Raw genomic sequence first — 17457 nt, forward strand, 5'->3', positions numbered from 1 at the left:
TCTTTACAGGATATCATTGTTTGTCTCACTCTTTACAGGATATCACTGTTTGTCTCTAACTCTTTACAAGATATCACTGTTTGTCTCTCACACTTTGCCAGGATATCACTGTTTGTCTCTCACTCTTTGCCAGGATATCACTGTTTGTTTCTCACTCTTTACAGGATATCACTGTTTGTCTCTCACTCTTTACGGGATATCACCGTTTGTCACTCACTCTTTACAGGATATCACCGTTTGTCTCTCATTCTTTACAGGATATCACTGTTTGTCTCTCACTCTTTACAGGATATCACCGTTTGTCTCTCATTCTTTACAGGATATCACCGTTTGTCTCTCATTCTTTACAGGATATCACCGTTTGTCTCTCACTCTTTACAGGATATCACTGTTTGTCTCTCACGCTTTGTCTCTCACCCTTTGCCAGGATATCACTGTTTATCTCTCACTCTTTGTCTCTCACTCTTTACAGGATATCACTGTTTGTCTCTCACTCTTTACGGGGTAGCACCGTTTGTCTCTCACTCTTTACAGGATATCATTGTTTGTCTCACTCTTTACAGGATATAACTGTTTGTCTCTAACTCTTTACAGGATATCACTGTTTGTCTCTCACACTTTGCCAGGATATCACTGTTTGTCTCTCACTCTTTGCCAGGATATCACTGTTTGTTTCTCACTCTTTACAGGATATCACTGTTTGTCTCTCACTCTTTACGGGATATCACCGTTTGTCTCTCACTCTTTACAGGATATCACTGTTTGTCTCTCACTCTTTACGGGATATCACTGTTTGTCTCTCCCTCTTTACGGGATATCACCCCTTGTCTGTCACTCTTTACAGGATATCACTGTTTGTCTCACTCTTTACAGGATATCACTGTTTGTCTCTCACTCTTTACAGGATATCACTGTCTCTCACTCTTTACAGGATATCACTGTCTCTCACTCTTTACAGGATATCACTGTCTCTCACTCTTTACAGGATATCACTGTTTGTCTCTCACTCTTTGCCAGGATATTACTGTGTGTCTCTCACTTTTTACAGGATACCACTGTATCTCCCTCTTTACGGGATATCACTGTTTGTCTCTCACTCTTTGCCAGGATATCACTATTTGTGCTGGATAAGGGTTGAGCTTTTCCTTTTCTTGTTTTCTTCATGTAATTTTATTGAACCCCGTGCACTAGAGGACTTACAATATTTTTTAGCCCTCTGATACCCATCCTAACATATTAATTCCCTTGCAACAGCTGGTATATTTTCTTCATATATATAAATATATAGGCTCTCGATTTACGCCGGTTCAATTTGCACCGTTTCAGAATAACAACCCTTTTTTCAGTCATGTGACTGCTATTGAAAAGCATTGAGAAGCATTGCATTGATTAAAATAGCCAGTAGGTGGAGCTGTCCGCTTGTGTTGCAGCAAAGATATGCAAAGCCAAGCACACAAACAGGCTGGAATTAATTAGTCTAGCTAGACATGAGCTATCGAGCAGCTTTCATAGGAACAAGATCTTCCTGTCTGTAAATCAGTCCAGATTGGAATGCATAGAAAGAACTGTTTGCAGAAAAATGCAAGTAAAGTCTGTGTTGTGTGATTATTTTATAAGGTTTATAATGCCGTTTAGCAAATGTTTTTGTTCATTCAACTTAGTTTAATTATATATTCTGTGTTATGTGATTATTTGATACTGTTTATAATGCTGTTTAGCATTTAAAGTCTTCATTTCAAAGCTTTAAAAATAATGTATTAGGTGTTACTTATGACAATTTGAGAGGGGTTTGGAACCTAACTCCCTCACTTCCCATTGACTTGCATTATAAACTGTTCCTTCTGGAACCTAACCCCGGCATAAACTGAGGGCTACCTGTATGTATATATCACTGTTTGTCTCTCACTCGTTACAGGATATCACTGTCTCTCACTCTTTACAGGATATCACTGTTTGTCTCTCATTCTTTACGGGATATCACCGTTTGTCTCTCACTCTTTACAGGATATCACTGTTTGTCTCTCACTCTTTACGGGATATCACTGTTTGTCTCTCCCTCTTTACGGGATATCACCCCTTGTCTGTCACTCTTTACAGGATATCACTGTTTGTCTCACTCTTTACAGTATATCACTGTTTGTCTCTCACTCTTTACAGGATATCACTGTCTCTCACTCTTTACAGGATATCACTGTCTCTCACTCTTTACAGGATATCACTGTTTGTCTCTCACTCTTTGCCAGGATATTACTGTGTGTCTCTCACTTTTTACAGGATACCACTGTATCTCCCTCTTTACGGGATATCACTGTTTGTCTCTCACTCTTTGCCAGGATATCACTATTTGTGCTGGATAAGGGTTGAGCTTTTCCTTTTCTTGTTTTCTTCATGTAATTTTATTGAACCCCGTGCACTAGAGGACTTACAATAGTTTTTAGCCCTCTGATACCCATCCTAACATATTAATTCCCTTGCAACAGCTGGTATATTTTCTTCATATATATAAATATATAGGCTCTCGATTTACGCCGGTTCAATTTGCACCGTTTCAGAATAACAACCCTTTTTTCAGTCATGTGACTGCTATTGAAAAGCATTGAGAAGCATTGCATTGATTAAAATAGCCAGTAGGTGGAGCTGTCCGCTTGTGTTGCAGCAAAGATATGCAAAGCCAAGCACACAAACAGGCTGGAATTAATTAGTCTAGCTAGACATGAGCTATCGAGCAGCTTTCATAGGAACAAGATCTTCCTGTCTGTAAATCAGTCCAGATTGGAATGCATAGAAAGAACTGTTTGCAGAAAAATGCAAGTAAAGTCTGTGTTGTGTGATTATTTTATAAGGTTTATAATGCCGTTTAGCAAATGTTTTTGTTCATTCAACTTAGTTTAATTATATATTCTGTGTTATGTGATTATTTGATACTGTTTATAATGCTGTTTAGCATTTAAAGTCTTCATTTCAAAGCTTTAAAAATAATGTATTAGGTGTTACTTATGACAATTTGAGAGGCGTTTGGAACCTAACTCCCTCACTTCCCATTGACTTGCATTATAAACTGTTCCTTCTGGAACCTAACCCCGGCATAAACTGAGGGCTACCTGTATGTATATATCACTGTTTGTCTCTCACTCGTTACAGGATATCACTGTCTCTCACTCTTTACAGGATATCACTGTTTGTCTCTCATTCTTTACAGGATATCACTGTTTGTCTCTCACTCTTTACGGGATATCACCGCTTGTCTTTCACTCTTTACAGGATATCACTGTTTGTCTCTCACTCTTTGTCTCTCACTCTTTATAGGATATCACTGTTTGTCTCTCACTCTTTACGGGATATCACTGCTTGTCTCTCACTCTTTACAGGATATCACTGTTTGTCTCTCCCTCTTTACGGGATATCACCGCTTGTCTCTCACTCTTTACAGGATATCACTGTTTGTCTTTCACTCTTTACAGGATATCACTGTTTGTCTCTCATTCTTTACAGGATATCACTGTTTGTCGCTCACTCTTTACAGAATATCACTGTTTGCATATGAGTCATTACAGGATATCACTGTTTGTCTCTCACTCTTTACAGGATATCACTGTTTGTCTCTCATCCTTTGCCAGGATATCACTGTTTGTCTCTCACTTTACAGGATATCACTGTTTGTCTCTCACTCTTTACAGGATATCACTGTTTGTCTCTCACTCTTTACAGTATATCATTGTGTGTCTCTCGTTCTTTACAGGATATCACTGTTTGTCTCTCACGCTTTGTTTCTCACCCTTTGCCAGGATATCACTGTTTATCTCTCACTCTTTGTCTCTCACTCTTTACAGGATATCACTGTTTGTCTCTCACTCTTTACGGGGTAGCACCGTTTGTCTCTCACTCTTTACAGGATATCATTGTTTGTCTCTCATTCTTTACAGGATATCACTGTTTGTCTCACTCTTTACAGGATATCACTGTTTGTCTCACTCTTTACAGGATATCACTGTTTGTCTCTAACTCTTTACAGGATATCACTGTTTGTCTCTCACACTTTGCCAGGATATCACTGTTTGTCTCTCACTCTTTGCCAGGATATCACTGTTCGTTTCTCACTCTTTACAGGATATCACTGTTTGTCTCTCACTCTTCACGGGATATCACCGTTTGTCTCTCACTCTTTACAGGATATCACTGTTTGTCTCTCACTATTTACAGAATATCACTGTTTGCATATGAGTCATTACAGGATATCACTGTTTGTCTCTCACTCTTTACAGGATATCACTGTCTCTCATCCTTTGCCAGGATATCACTGTTTGTCTCTCACTTTACCGGATATCACTGTTTGTCTCTCACTCTTTACAGGATATCACTGTTTGTCTCTCACTCTTTACAGTATATATCATTGTGTGTCTCTCGCTCTTTACAGGATATCACTGTTTGTCTCTCACTAGTTACAGGATATCACTGTCTCTCACTCTTTAAAGGATATCACTGTTTGTCTCTCATTCTTTATATGATATCACTGTTTGTCTCTCCCTCGTTACAGAATATCACTGTTTGTCTCTCACTCTTTACAGGATATCACTGTGTGTCTCTCACTTGATACAGGATATCACTGTCTCCCACTCTTTACAGGATATCACTGGTTGTCTCTCACTTGTTACAGGATATCACTGTCTCTCACTCGTTACAGGATATCACTGGTTGTCTCTCACTCTTTATAGGATGTCACTATTTGTCTCTCACTCTTTACAGGATATCACTGTTTGTCTCTCACTTTGCAGGATATCACTGTTGACGTCTCACTCTTTCCTGGTAGATTTGCTTTTCTTTCTGTATGCATTTGCGTCTCTCACCCATTGCCAGGACATCACAGTTTCTCTCTCTCATTTGTTATTTGGCAGGATATTACTACCTGCCATTTATACAGTCTTTGCCAGGCTATCACTCTGATATGACTTCCTGCTAATTACTCTCTGCCAGGCTATAAGTGCCTGCATTTCCCAGGATATCACTGCCTCTTTGCCAGACTATCACTGCGTTCCTCTCTGTCACTCTTTACCTGGATATCACTGTCTGCAGGTCACTCTGTTACTCTCTGCCAGGTTAGCAGTGCAACACTCTTTGCCAGGATATTTTTTTACATCTTAAAATTAGTGGAAGAGAGAGAAAACGAGAGACAAGAGAGACAGAGAGAGAGAGAAAGGCAAAAGAAAGAAGAGATAGAGATGATGAGAAATATGGAGAGAGACAAGAACAGAGAGACAAAGAAAAGGAGGGAAAGGAGAGACAAGAGACAGAGACAATAGAAACAGAAAAAAAGTTGAGAGACAGACAAAAGGCAGAGAGAGAGCAGAGAGAGAGAGAGAGAGAGAGAAAAGGAAAGGACAGAGAGACAAAAGTGAGATAGAGAGAGAGAGAGAGACAGAAAAAAGGAGAAAAGAAGAGATGACACAAAAGAGATAGAGAGAGACTGGAGAGAGACAAGAGGCAGAGAGACAAATAAAAGGAGGGAAAGGAGAGACAAGAGACAGATACTATATAGAGAGAAACCAGAGAAAGACAGGAGAGAGACAATGACAGAGAGAGGAAGACAAAAAAAAGAGGAAAGGAGAGACAAGAGACAATAGAGATAGAGAAAGATGGGAGAGAGACAAGAGAGACAGGAGACAAGAGACAAAGAGAAAAAAGACGAGAAGGAGAGATGAGAGAGGAAGATGAAAGACACTAGAGAGACAAAAGCAAGAGAACATAAAGAGATGAGAGAGATAGTAAAATAAAGAAAGACGGGTAAGAAAAGGAAGATAGAGAATTAAAGGGAAGCTGTAAATTACAGGGATAAAAATGGTTGAATTCAGAAAGTTACAAAAAATGCGAAAGGTACACACAGAAATACATGAAAAAGATCATCTCATGGAACTGCACATCTGAGTACTAAATACACTTGCCTATTATTCTTACTCTTCTTTACTAGATCTTCTATACACTTGCCTATTATTCTTACTCCTCTTGACTAGATCTTCTATACACTTGCCTATTATTCTTACTCTTCTTTACTAGATCTTCTATACACTTGCCTATTATTCTTACTCCTCTTGACTAGATCTTCTATACACTTGCCTATTATTCTTACTCCTCTTGACCAGATCTTCTATACACTTGCCTATTATTCTTACTCCTCTTGACTAGATCTTCTATACACTTGCCTATTATTCTTACTCCTCTTGACTAGATCTTTTATACACTTGCCTACTATTCTTACTCTTCTTGACTAGATCTTCTATACACTTGCCTATTATTCTTACTCCTCTTGACTAGATCTTTTATACACTTGCCTATTATTCTTACTCTTCTTGACTAGATCTTCTATACACTTGCCTATTATTCTTACTCCTCTTTACTAGATCTTCTATACACTTGCCTATTATTCTTACTCCTCTTGACTAGATCTTCTATACACTTGCCTATTATTGTTACTCCTCTTTACTATATTTTCTATACACTTGCCTATTATTCATACTCCTCTTGACTAGATCTTCTATACACTTGCCTATTATTCTTACTCCTCTTTACTATATTTTCTATACACTTGCCTATTATTCTTACTCCTCTTGACTATATCTTCTATACACTTGCCTATTATTCTTAATCCTCTTGACTAGATCTTCTATACAATTGCCTATTATTCTTACTCCTCTTGACTAGATCTTCTATACACTTGCCTATTATTCTTACTCCTCTTGACTAGATCTTCTATACACTTGCCTATTATTCTTACTCCTCTTTACTATATTTTCTATACACTTGCCTATTATTCGTACTCCTCTTGACTAGATCTTCTATACACTTGCCTATTATACTTACTCCTCTTGACTAGATCTTCTATACACTTGCCTATTATTCTTACTCTTCTTGACTAGATCTTTTATACACTTGCCTATTATACTTACTCCTCTTGACTAGATCTTCTATACACTTGCCTATTATTCTTACTCCTCTTTACTAGATCTTCTATACACTTGCCTATTAATCTTACTCCTCTTGACTAGATCTTCTATACACTTGCCTATTATTCTTACTCCTCTTGACTAGATCTTCTATACACGTGCCTATTATTCTTACTCCTGTTGGTTCATTTGCTTCATCACCCGGCCGCACTGCTGCTCCCTCTCCCTCTACACATACAATCCTATTGGTACTGAATGCCAGCCAGGGCAGTCAGAGGTGACAGTGAAAACCACTGACTAAAGTACAAGGAAACATTATAAATGACAGTAATACATTTGTTTTTGTTCCTTCTTAGAATCTAAAGCATCTAATTTATTTGCTAGAAAGGACTATAAATCTGCAAAAAAATCCCAGGCAGAGTATTCTAACCTAGATTATACATCTTAAGTGACCAATCAGAGTGCATTTATGGTTATAATGGTTAATGAGTCTGCATTAGCAGATGGAGCTTTTTCTAGAGCTCTGTCTCATTATCCAATTACTTGCATCTCCGATTTCCTTTGGGATCATTCATGCCTTACTGGTTCTTTAAGACACTGACAAGATGCAGCAGGACAATCTCTTGGGCAATAAATCATTTTATTTTCCCTCTTGTGCTCCTCTGGGAAAAACACTTTACTATGGTGTTGTTGAGAATAAGAGATTATTGTTTCTTTTACTGATGTATGAATTAAAGGGACATATTTAAGTATATCATCAATTTGTAAAACACCAACAAATTCTATAGAACTGAGTACATGAGTAGAAGCACACTATGACAGTGATCTATTGACATTGAAGTCGAGCAACAGAGAAATAAAAGTGCAAAAAGAAAATAATGGAATACATTATAGCATTTTATTAATAGCACTATTGCATGCAAAAAGGTTAAACACATAGTTCAAATCAGCTCCAGAGCAGCAATGCACTACTGGGAGCTAGCTGAACACATCTGGTGACAAGAGGCATATGTGTGTAGCCCCAAACACCAGATAGTTCCCAGTATGTTACTGTTGCTCCTGAGCCTACCTCAGTATGCTTCTCAACCACGGATAGTACAGTTTATAACAGAAATAAATGGAGGATTCTCTTAAAATTATGTGCTTTATCTCAACCATGAAAGTTTTTGACTTTCATCTCCCTTTAATAAATTTATATGTCATCTAGTATTCAATTATTTTTTTAATGTATGTCTATTATTTTTATTGCAAAAATATTTTTTAAAATGCTTCTTTTTATTAGCAAATTATCTTCTGTATTCGCTTGGTTTTTGTTTTTAATCAGAAATAAAAAAAAAACTAAATCTCTTATTTTTTCTAAAATTGCATTTCATTCATTAGAGCATGCAGTTTTTGCATTACCAATCCTAGATTACTGTGTGTTTAACTCCCTCAAAGGGGGGCTTATATCTGCTAGGCAAGATACAGCCAGTCTGCCAATCAGGAATGGTATATGCATGACCCCGCCAATAGCCCCTTAATGACCAGTGCCATACAGGTGATAAAAGGGTTAAACATAATGCGCCAAATACATCTAGATAAATACCCTGGGGTGTCTAAATTCTACACATATACACTTTTGTATAGCAGTTCTGGATGGGGTGACCTCTGTTTAGATAACAGTCCAAGCATAGCAAATTTAAATCAATAATTCCATCTTTGTAGTATTTGGCCTATATTTGCTATAAATTACTTGCAAACAGACATATGGGATATTCCTAAAATCAGGAAAACTAAATTAATCTATTTCAAATTGTTATAATGAAAACGGAAAAAAAAGCTTTTATTTTCAATTTGTTTCCCCATTTCTTCCTATTAAATTCCTTATTAAATTGTTATATAATGTACCCATATGAGGTATCAATAGAAAGGCTTGTTTGTCTGTTAAAAAAAATACATAACATGTAATAGTTTATAAATAAACTATAAACTGTCCAAAGGAGGGCTATTAAAATGATACACGGTCTAAAATATAAAACATACAAAGAAAGCCTCTGATCTAAATATGTATAGTTTAGAGGAGAGAAGGGAAAGAGGTGACAGGATAGAAACCTTCAAATATATAAAGAGACTTAATAAAGTGGAAGATGTAAGAATTTTCCACAAACAAGGGGTCACAATCTTAAGTTAGACAGTAGCAGATTAAAGAAAAATGCAGAAAGGGTGGTGGATTCATGGAATAAACGCCCAATAGAGATGGTAAACACAGGGACTGTAAAATAATTACAAAATACCTGGGACCTGCATAAAGCTTGTTATATGGGTAGACTTGATGGGCCTCTTGGTTCTTATGTACCGTCACATTCTATGTCTATCTATGGGTGCACTTAACACGAGAGTGGACAATTAGGGCGATACCTCTCATGAACTACTCTGCCTCATTAGAAAAACTTCCCCATCTAACTCTCCTGTCTCTAATCAAACACACTCCTACAAGTCTCACTCTCACCTTCTGTCACTCACACTTCTACTACTGCTTGCTGCTGGTGACATCTCTCCTAACCCTGGCCCTGCAGCAATCACCACACTTTTAAACTCTCGCTCAGTCTCCCACAATACAAACTCAAGGTCACGCGATCCCAACAATCTCATCTCCATTAATCCACAGCGTTTATCCCCTCTCTTTTCTTGTGCCCTCTGGAATGCATGCTCTGTAACAAATTTACAACTGTTCACGACCTGTTTGTTTCTAATGCTTTCAATCTTCTAGCAAATACTGAAACCTGGCTATCTTCCTCTGACACTGCTTCCATTGCTGCTCTAACGCACGGCGGTCTCCACTTTAGCCACACACCCAGGCCAGGTGAGAGACATGGTGACGGTGTTGGAATCTTACTATCCCCCTCCTGCTCCTATCAGCACCTGCATCCTCATCCATCTCTCTCCTTCTCCTCCTTTGAAGTCCACTGCATCTGCATTTTCTCCCCCCTCTCCCTCAAGGTGGCAGTTATCTATTGCCCCCCCCTGGACCAACCTCCCAATTCCTCGACAACTTTGCTCCCTGGCTTTCTCACTTTCTCTCTACAAATACACCTGCTATAGTACTAGGGAACTTCAACATCCCCATTGATAACCCATCTGCCCCTGCTGCCTCTAAACTTCTCTCACTCACAAACTCCTTTAGTCTCTCACAATCCACCCTATTCCCTACTCACCGCGATGGACATTCTCTTGATCTGGTATTCTCCTACCTCTGCTCTCCTTCTGATGTCACCTGTGTCCCATTTCCCATCTCAGACCACCATCTGCTCACCTATAATCTCAATGTACATGCTAAACCTATTTCTCCCCCGCCTCCGCATCTGTAGAAATCTGCACACTGTGGATCTTCTCCAACTTTCTAACCTTATTCAAAAATGTCTTCCCCACACTTCCAGGGTATCCTACCCTGACCTTGCTACAAACCACTATAACAATACTCTCTTCTCTGCACTCGACACCCTTGCTCCTCCACAAATACGCAAAACCCCATATTGTCAGCTCCAGCCCTGGCACTCTCAGCAAACACACTATATACAAAAATGCACCCGTGCTGCTGAACGTGCCTGGAGGAAATCCCGCTCCGAACCCGATTTCCTACACTATAAGTTAATTCTTTTTTCTTCTCTGCCCTTCACTTAGCCAAGCAAAACTACTTCTCTTCTCTCATATCTTCTCACTTCTCAAACCCTAAACGTCTCTTCTCCATTTTCAACACTCTCCTCTATCCACCTGCACCACCCCCTTCATCTGCCTTTAGTGCTCAAGACTTGGCAGACTACTTTTTCAACAAAACACTTACCATTCAAAGTAACATTCCACCACAAGACTGCAACCTTCCATCTCTGCCCCCGGTCACCCCCTCCACCACTCTCAGTACCTTCCCCCCCAACCACCGAGAATGAAGTGAGTTCCCTAATATCTTCCTCACACCTCACTACCTGCCCACTTGACCCTATCCCTTCACATCTATACCTTCTCTGTCTTCTACCCTCACCCCAGCTCTTATTCACATATTCAAACGATCCCTTACTACTGGTTCATTTCCATCATCCTTCAAACATGCAAAGGTCACCCCCATCCTCAAAAAAACCCCTCCCTTGACCCCAATTCTCCTGCAAACTATCGCCCCATATCACTACTTCCGTTAGCTCTCCTGGATCCACTCTTATCTCTCTAATAAGTCATGTACTGTCTCATTTGCTGGCGACTCCTTCTCTCCATTGCCTCTGTCTGTTAGAGTACCTCAGGGCTCTGTTCTAGGCCCTCTACTCTTCTCTATTTATACTTCCTCACTGGGTAAAGTTATTAGTAGCTATGACTTCAACTATCCCCTCTATGCTGATGATACTCAGATCTACCTATCCACCCCTGCACTCTCTCCTTCTGTCCTTTCCCACATCAGCGACTGCTTATCTGGCATTTCTTCCTGGATGGCCTCTCACCACCTAAAAATCAACATGTCCAAGACTGAGCTTCTTCTAATCCCCCCCATCTAATTCTACTCCAGTTTCTAACTTTACTATCACTGTTGGTGACACCACTATCTCCCCATCACCCCAAGTCCACTGCCTAGGAGTTACACTTGACTCCAATCTGTCCTTCATACCCCACATCCAATTGCTCTGTTCATTCTGTCTCAACCACCTACGCAATATCTCAGAAATTCGTCCTTTTCTGAGTGCGGAAACTACTAAACAGCTAATCCATTCCCTAGTAATTTCCCGGCTTGACTACTGTAACAACCTACTAACTGGCCTTCCTCTCTCCCGCCTCTCCCCCCTTCAATCCATCCTAAATGCCTCTGCTAGGCTAATCCACCTCTCCCAACGCTCTGTATCCGCTGTACCCCTCTGTGAGTCCCTTTATTGTCTCCCCATTCACAGCAGAATTAAATTAAAAATTCTCACTCTGACCTACAAAGCCCTTACCAATGCAGCCCCCCCCCCACCTGTCCTCACTCATCAACAAATATACTCCAGCCCGTCCCCTAAGATTCAACAACGATCTACTCCTTGCCTCTTCTACCATCACCTCCTCCCATGCTAGACTACAGGACTTCTCTTGTGCCGCACCAACCCTCTGGAATGCACTTCCTCAAGCTGTCAGACTTTCCCCCAACCTCTCCTCCTTTAAACACTCCCTAAATACCTTCTTGTACAGGGAAGCCTATCCCCAATAAGTAACTAATGAATTCCACTTGCCTTCATCTAACTCCACACTAATATCATTCCCACCTTTGCAGTCCCCACCTCCTGTTTCTCACCCTCCTACCCATTTAGATTGTAAGTTCCCACGGGAACAGGGCACCCAATTCCCCCTGTATTTGTTTGTTAAATTTTGTCTGGTGTCTCATACTGTACTGTCCTTTTATCTTTGTTACCCATGGACAGCGCTGCGGAATCTGTTGGCGCTTTATAAATAAAGAATAATAATAATAATAATAAAATACCAATAGTGAGCAAAAATGTCAAAACTGCCTGTGTCATATAAGCACAGAATCTGGGAAAAGTATTGGCATCAAATTAAATTTGCTAACTGAACAACACTTTCATTCTTAAAGAATAATATTATATTTCACCAGCTAATTTATTGAGTACAGCAATCTATTTTTGTAAAGAAAGTTTTTTCATATATAAAAGACACAAGCTGGCAACACTATTTTCTCATGTGACACATAGTCTAACGGTGTTGTCAGGAGGACATTGTGCATGCAGCAAAGGTAATGGAGCTTACATATAAGCAGTAGAGCTCATGCAGATATGGAGCAGACTCTTTGCACTGGCCAGAGATACTTTTTTTGTAGGCACGTGCATTTGTCAGTTTCATAAGCTGCCGAATATGAAAGAAGGCGGCTGCTTGCGGCCTTCGTCTCTTTTCAGAGAGAGACTGATTTCTTCTTGTGAAAATGCAACACACTAAAAGCTGGAGGCACATAAATGGCCACCCTACAGTCTTTGGCAGCTTACAAGGTGGTGTTGGGTTAGGCCTCAGCTGGAGGACTCCTTTGAGGCTCATGGAACCCATGTATGGGTGTGAGGATGTCACGTACTTCCGGGTTTCTAGGTCTAAAATAAAAACTAAAAGGGATCTAATGGTGAGGAATATATAAACACCCACATTCTCAGCTCCCTTAACTCCTACCCCCCAAGACTCATTGTTAGAGCGGTAATCACCTGCTCTTTCCAATGGTCTATGTTTTGGCATATAATGTATAACATTTAAAAAATAAAAAAAATAAAACATTTTTTAGGAAGGGGGTCCCTATATGCGTGAAACATGAAATCAAAAAGGCTTAGAGACCTGCGTGCCCCCTTATTTTAATATTATAACCCCTTCTTTAAAATGAAGCCCCTATATAAGTTTTAATATCCAGGGGATCACTGAAGTAATAATGATCGCCTGGCATGAATAAAAGGGTCATATATTTGAGCAGAGGCTCATGGAAGTCCCTACGTCACTGGTTTTCAAACCTGTCCTCAGGCCTTCCCAACAGGTCAGGTTTTCAGGATTACCTTGGGTGAGAGCAGGTAAAATAACCATGTTTACTAATCAGCTGATTGTTTCACCTGTGCTCCAGTTCAGATATCCTCAAAATGTGGCCTCTTAAGGAGGCCCAAGGACAGGTTTGAAAACCAGTGCACTATATGCAAATCAAAGTTATATAAATATACCAAAAGGAACTAAGTTATATGAGGTTAAGTCCTTCTTCTTTACATATAGAGTTTAGGGAGAACATAGAACACATATACAACCTTGTTTATTAAAATTGTAATCATTTTTTAATGAAAGGGTCTCTATAATAGGCCATCAAAAAGGCCTAGAGACACCAAAGACCCCTTGATTTAAATCCCAGAAGCCCATATTTAAAATATAGTCCTTATATAAGTTTAAACAGCCAGGTGATAAAAGTTATATAACTATACCAAAGGCCTTAATTGATATGAATATAATCCCTTCTTTAGAGTTTAGGGAATTTTTTTTTATTTATTAAAGTTTTAATAAAAAAATAAAAAAAAATTACACATTGTGCTGCAGAATTCTCACATGTCATAACATATACATAAAATAGTGATATTGTTTGAATCTGCTGGGTCTGCTGAAAAAAACTAAATATAATATGAGTGGGTTTATCACTGAAAAATGTCCTGCAGTGGGGATTAAGGGCGAGATTACATATGCGGCGCAAGCTTCAGCGTAACTGCTGAAACCCGCGCCGCCCGTAATTTCACCTCGCACATCAGGGTATCACATATATGGCGGCGGCAGTTTATAAAGTGCCGTAAGTCGGATAAACTAGCGATGTCCAGGAATGTGCGTAACTACACATTTCTGGAGTCACCAGTGAGTTACGGCACGTTAGAAACTGCCGGCGCCTAAGAAAATAATAAAAAAAAACTAATCTCCCATAAAAGTCTAACACGCCTCCCAAAAATAAACCCGACATGTAAAACCCCTATAGCCGCAATCCCCCCACATCGCAACTAATAATAAATGTATTAACCCCTAAACCGACAAACCCCCACAAAGCAATATGCCTAATTAAACTATTAACCCCTAATTCGCCATTCACCCACATCGCAATCTACCTAGTATTAACCCCTAAATCCGCCAACCCCAACATTGCAAACTATCTAATAAATGTATTAACCCCTAATCTGCCATTAACCCACATCGCAAAGTACCAATTAAAACTATTAACCCCTAATCCACCATTAACCCACATCGCAACAAACCTTATAAATCTATTAACCCCTAATCCTCAAACCTACACAACGCAATAATCCTAATAAAACTATTAACCCCTAAATCGCCAACCCCCCACAACGCAAGTACCCTAATTAACCTATTAACCCCAAATCCACCAAACCCCCACAATGCAAATAACTAATTTAATTACTAAGCTCCCTAACCTAACAACCCCAATTAACCCCAAATTACATAAAATAATAAAATACTAATTTATATTTAAAATAAAAAATCCTAAGTACTTAGAAAAATAAACCTAAGATTAAATTAAAATAAATTAATCTAAAATGACCAAAAATAAAATGTCTAACATTACAGGAAATAATAAACAAAATTATCCAAAATAAAAAAAATAAACCTAATCCCTATGAAAATAAAAAAGCCCCCCCCCAAGATAAAAACACCCCCTAATCTAATGCTAAACTACCCATCACCCTTAAAAGATCTTTTTGTAGAACATTGCCCTAAGTTAAACAGCTCTTTTGCATTTAAAAAAAATGCTAAGTCCCCCCTAACAGTAAAATCCAACACCCACCAAACCCCCCAAAATAAATAAATAAAACTAACACTAAAAAAACATAAACTACCCATTGCCCCTAAAAGAGCATTCAGCTCTTTTACTGCCCTTAAAAGGGCATTTAGCTCTTTTACGATTGCCCATTAAAACCCTAATCTAAAACCACCCCTCCAAAAAATAAAAAGAAATCCTAACTCTAACTCCCCAATATGTACTCACCGTTCCTGAAGTTCGACGGAGAAGGTCCTGTTCCAGGCGGTGAAGTCTTCTTCCAAGTGGCCGACATCTTCTTCCAAGCGGGGACCACTTCCTTCTTCATCCAGGACCAAGCCAGCGCAGAGCGGAGATGAGCGCGGAGCAGGACCGGTAACCGCAGAGCCATGGAGCGTGGAGGATCCTCTTCGTATGATCGCTGCTGTACACTGAATAGTGAATTCAAGGTACGCGTTTAAACATGGAGCCCCTTGCATTCCTATTGGCTGACTTGAGTCTTCAAATTCAAATCAGCCAATAGGATTTCAGTAGCTGTTTTCCTATTGGCTGATTTGAATTGGAGCGCATTGTTCTTACTAGTATGCTTTTTATCCTTAATATATATTGATCGTTATACATATTGCTGTTATATATTGCTCTTATAACTCATTTTATTATTTTGAGTAAATTGTTTACAATATACGTATATTAAAGTTTTTATTTTTCACATCTCAAATCTGCTTGATAACCAATTCTTGAGTTCTCGTAGCGCTCTCCTATACTGTTTGCCACTTCTAGTCCCTTAAAGGGACACTGAACCCAATTTTTTTCTTTCATGATTTAGATAGAGCATGTAATTTTAAGCAACTTTCTAATTTACTTCTATTATCATTTTTTCTTCATTCTCTTGCTATCTTTATTTGAAAAAGAAGGCATCTCAGCTAAGGAGCCAGCAAATTTTTTGTTCAGTACCATAGACAGCAATTATTTATTGGTGCTTTCCAATCAGCAAGGACAACCCAGGTTTTTCACCAAAAATAGGCCAGCATCTAAACTTACATTCTTGCTTTTCAAATAAACATACCAAGAGAATGAAGAAAATTTGATAATAGGAGTAAATTAGAAAGTTGCTTGAAATTGCATGCTCTATTTGAATCATGAAAGAAAATTTTTGGGTTCAGTGTCCCTTTAAATTTGATCAGTATAACTGTTCAGTGGTTCTTACTGGTAATCCTGCCCTAAATGCTTTATTCTGGTTATCAAATCATCATAGCTGCAGTGTTGCTGAGCTACTGCCTTGCATGAATATTGCAATTTTCTAAAGGTTACCCCTTGGATGGTAGAAAGGGCTGCTAACCGTTGCTTTTAATACACTGAATCCCTTTCTTATAGGCTGATAACATGCTAAATACATTTCTGTGTAATGTCTGCTACACTCTACTTAAAATAACAATGTTGGCATATGGGTAAAGAAAACACTTGACAAATCTTTTACCTTCCAGATGGAGGGGAAGGGAAATTATATGGGTGGCAGCCAAAGAAACATCAGCCAAATAAGTGCCTTCTGCTTCAGTTCATTAAGAAAAACAATTACTTAACAAGAGACTATAAAGAATTGTACTATAAAGAATAAAACCCTGCCACTACTGCAGAGTGTTCTGCAAGGTGATTTAATGAGGCACTACCAAACACCAAGCATTCAATCATTCAAATAATCCCCCTACTTTAAAGGCCATTATAGTCAGAATTATTATTGCTCTAATCCAAGCATGCATATAATGGTTTAACTATCGACCCAGCTCTACTGTGTATTTAACCCCCAGAAAGGGGTTTGATTCTGCGTGATTCCATCAGGAATATACGCATTAGGACTCAATCTATGATGACTCCAACAAAAGACACCCTTGCAGCAGGAGTTAAAAAATTATTTGGAGCATTGATTCTCCAACCGTGGTCTTGGAAAAAAGATAGTAGCCTCTGAGTATGAGAATTAGCTAGACACAGGGAAGGAACCTGCACTAGGATATCATCAAGATATAGGGCAATTGAGATCCCTGAGCACTGATAACCACCAACAATGCTCCTAATACCTTTGTGAAGATGCAAGGAGCCGTAGCCAGATCAAACTGAAGGGCGACAAAATGGTAAGGTTTGTCTAGGAATGCAAACCTTAGGAATTAATGGTGATATTTGTGGATAGGGATGTGCATGAATTGACCCTGTTGGATTAAGGGTAAAATTGTACGAATGGTTTCCATATTGAAA

General features: G+C 39.0%; 1 protein-coding gene across 1 annotated transcript in view; it reads right to left on the reverse strand.

Moving 5' to 3' along the window:
* Positions 1-17457, reverse strand: part of GNG2 (G protein subunit gamma 2) — a 161101-nt gene that overhangs the window by 26396 nt on the left and 117248 nt on the right. The gene's annotated exons all lie outside the window — the stretch shown is intronic.

This window comes from Bombina bombina, chromosome 1 (assembly GCF_027579735.1).
Source record: "Bombina bombina isolate aBomBom1 chromosome 1, aBomBom1.pri, whole genome shotgun sequence".
Classification (NCBI taxonomy): Eukaryota; Metazoa; Chordata; class Amphibia; order Anura; family Bombinatoridae; genus Bombina; species Bombina bombina.